General features: G+C 39.5%; 1 pseudogene; it reads right to left on the reverse strand.

The window, feature by feature from the left end:
* Positions 1–1,661: 1,661 nt before the first annotated feature.
* On the reverse strand, positions 1,662–2,511 carry LOC105005165 (annotated as a pseudogene).
* Positions 2,512–3,334: the final 823 nt, after the last annotated feature.

The raw sequence follows: 3,334 nt of genomic DNA on the forward strand, positions 1-3,334 counted from the left end.
CCCCCCAACCCCCGCCACCAAATACAGTCTGTCACTGTTTACATTGCTATCCCCTGTGTGCCTTGAAGTGATGGGACCAGATGCCATGATCTTCGTTTTCTGAATGTTGAGCTTTAAGCCAACTTTTTCACTCTCCTCTTTTACTTTTATCAAGAGGCTGTTAAGTTCTTCTTCACTTTCTGCCATAAGGGTGGTGTCATCTGCATATCTGAGGTTATTGATATTTCTCCTGGCAATCTTGATTCCAGCTTGTGCTTCATTCAGCCAGCATTTCTCATGATGTACTCTGCATATAAGTTAAATAAGCAGGGTGACAATATACACAGCCTTGATGTACTCCTTTCCCTATTTGGAACCAGTCTGTTGTTCCATGTCCCGTTCTAACTGTTGCTTCCTGACTTGCATGCACATTTCTCAGGAGGCAGGTAAGGTGGTCTGGTATTCCCATCTCTAGAAGAATTTTCCAGTTTGTTGTGATCCTCATAGTCAAAGGCTTTGGCATAGTCAATAAAGCAGACATAGAAATTTTTCTGGAGCTCTCTTGCTTTTTCCATGATCCAACAGATGTTGGCAATTTGATCTCTGGTTCCTCTGCCTCTTCTAAATCCAGCTTGAACATCTGGAAGTTCACGGTTCAGGTACTATTGAAACCTGGCTTGGAGAATTTTGAGCATTACTTTGCTAGTGTGTGAGATGAGTGCAATTGTGTGGTAGTTTGAGCATTCTTTGGCGTTGCCTTTCTTTGGGATTGGAATAAAAATGGACCTTTTCCAGTCCTGTGGCCACTGCTGAGTTTTCCAAGTTTGTTGGCATATTGAGTGCAGCACTTCCACAGCCTCATCATTTAGAATTTGAAATAGCTCAACTGGAATTCCATCACCTCCACTAGCTTTGTTCCTTTAGCTCAAAATAATCCTTATGCCAAAGTGACATATTTGAGGGTAGCATATTCTGCCCTGCTGCATCCCATTCAGTAGAGTCATCACCTATGAAATAAATAAGGAACAACTGTGAACCTGAAAATCCAAGAGGGTTTTCCTCTTGCTGTTCTGTGAGGTTCATTATAGTTTGTATTCAGTTAAGAGAGTTGATAGTAACACTATATTTAGTTATTTCATTTTATTTATTTATTTATTTTTCTGGTAATGACTTTATTTCTTCAGTTAACATAACCAGCCCACGATACAGCATACTAAATCATAAAGTACAAATCCAAGGAAGGTAATACCTTTACTAAGTTACAAAACTTTGGCAAATCAGTACAGTACTCTTTATAACACAATAAAATGTACTTTTGTTGGAGTCATTTATTACTTTCGTGATAATTTTTACTCCAAAAAATGTTGAGTATGAAATTAAAGCATTGTAATTTTTAATGGTGGTTTATAGCAAATTATTTCATACAGTTAACGTCTTTTTAAAACGATAGTTTCTCCTTTAACAGTGAGTTCCCTCATGGAAGCTCTCCAAGTTTACCGCAGCAGGGCAGTCTTGCATATGCAGAAGGGCCTCTGCTTGGTTCTGGGGTTGGTCCAAAGCCAGGTAGAGTTCCAATGCATGACAAGCTTTAAAATTCTACCTTAAGGAGGTTTCATCAGCCAATACCAATTTCCAAGCATACTTTTCAAAAAGCTTAAAATTTTGCATAAATACCGGAATCCTCAAAATCAGTCATTTCAGACAATACTAATTTCAGCTGATCCCTTTTATTTAGAAACCCTGCACCTCTGTTTGATCAAGTCACATAGCTTTTCTTCAGCTTATTTAAAAAAAAAATTCTACCTAAAATAGAGTTGTATTTTTTCAATAACAAATAAATATACCGCCAGCTTGTAGAGACCTGGGGAACTGGGTGCCATCTATCAACCTCCATTATAATTTCTCCACAAATGCTGCTGCTGCCATTGGTGTCTGTATGCTTCCTCTTGCTGAAGCTGTCAGTTCCTCAATTTCAGCATTTAATTTATGTATTACCCACTCCATTGCTTCTCCGCCTTTATTAGCATTTGATGATATCGTACTTGCCATCAGCCCTTCAAGGTAACTGCCGAGATTGACTCCTTTCACAGTAATTATGGCTTCTTGAGTCAAAATAGTTTTTTCTGGGTCTTGAGGATGTGGTTTGTATATAAGTCTCTCATCTACTGAAACCATATTTGTAAATGAAATATTTGTAGATTTAAGTTCCATTGTTTTCTCTACGGGATCCACTACAGAATGTTCTTGCACATATGTTTTGGTTCTTGCCACATCAATAATAGACTTCACAGTAGAAGGCCGTCCCCACTCTGTGCTGAGAAGTCTATGGCTATGCAACTTTCCAGAGGGATCTATGTGTCTGTCCAGTACATCAACTCCAACCACACTCGGATTCATAGGATTTGGGTATTTCTGCATTGCAGCTGTTGTAACGGTTTCCCATGGATGGTCAAAGACGTGCTCCGAAGTCCAGATCTTCATGGTGTCGGCGGCCAGCACGATGTCCGGGTGGCGCTAGGGCACAAATGAGGCAAAGAGCTATATTTAGTTATTTCATTTTAAATCTTGTATTTATACACCTTCTCTCTAATAGTATATACTCTTAAACACTTTAAAATTATGTAATCCAGGGTGAAAGACTGGAAAAAATTGTTAAATTTACCTTTGTTCGCATTATAAAAATTCTGAGGAAAATGTATGGATGTGTTTGTAGTGTATCCTATAATATCAGGTATGATACTGTTATGGCTGAAGAATGTTGTAAATACTAATCTGCCTGCAATGTGGGATACCCAGGTTTGATCCCTGGGTCAGCAAGATCCTCTGGAGAAGGGAATGGCTTCCTAACCCCATGGAGAGAGGAGCCTGGTGGGCTACAGTCCGTAGGGTTGCAAAGAGTCGTACATGACTGAGTGACTAACATTTAATCAGAAAGATCAAAATAGAGAATCACCTGGAATAAAAAGTCCTGCGTTTGAGAAAATTTAAAAGGTAGTTGTTGGGCTACCATCTTATTGGTTCTCTCTGTTGGGCCGAACGGTGGGAACTAAAAGACCATGCAGTGAGTCTCATGATTTTTTCAAGGAGTGGACTTGGAAGAGGTGGAGGGTTGCAAACTACATTACATTCCTTTCTCAAGAAATAAACCAGAGGCGAACGAAAACAAACAAGCTAACGACTTCAGCAGGTTTACGACCCAGTCTCTTATCTTGCTGTAGAGTCAGAAAATTGTATTTATTGTCTTTTGTACATAATTATTTACTGTTGTCTAGAATAGCATTTTCGGAGAAGGCAATGGCACCCCACTCCAGTACTTTTGCCTGGAGATTCCCGTGGATGGAGGAGCCTGGTAAGC

The sequence above is a fragment of the Bison bison genome, unplaced genomic scaffold (assembly GCF_000754665.1).
Source record: "Bison bison bison isolate TAMUID 2011002044 unplaced genomic scaffold, Bison_UMD1.0 scf7180017864487, whole genome shotgun sequence".
In the NCBI taxonomy this organism is placed as follows: domain Eukaryota; kingdom Metazoa; phylum Chordata; class Mammalia; order Artiodactyla; family Bovidae; genus Bison; species Bison bison.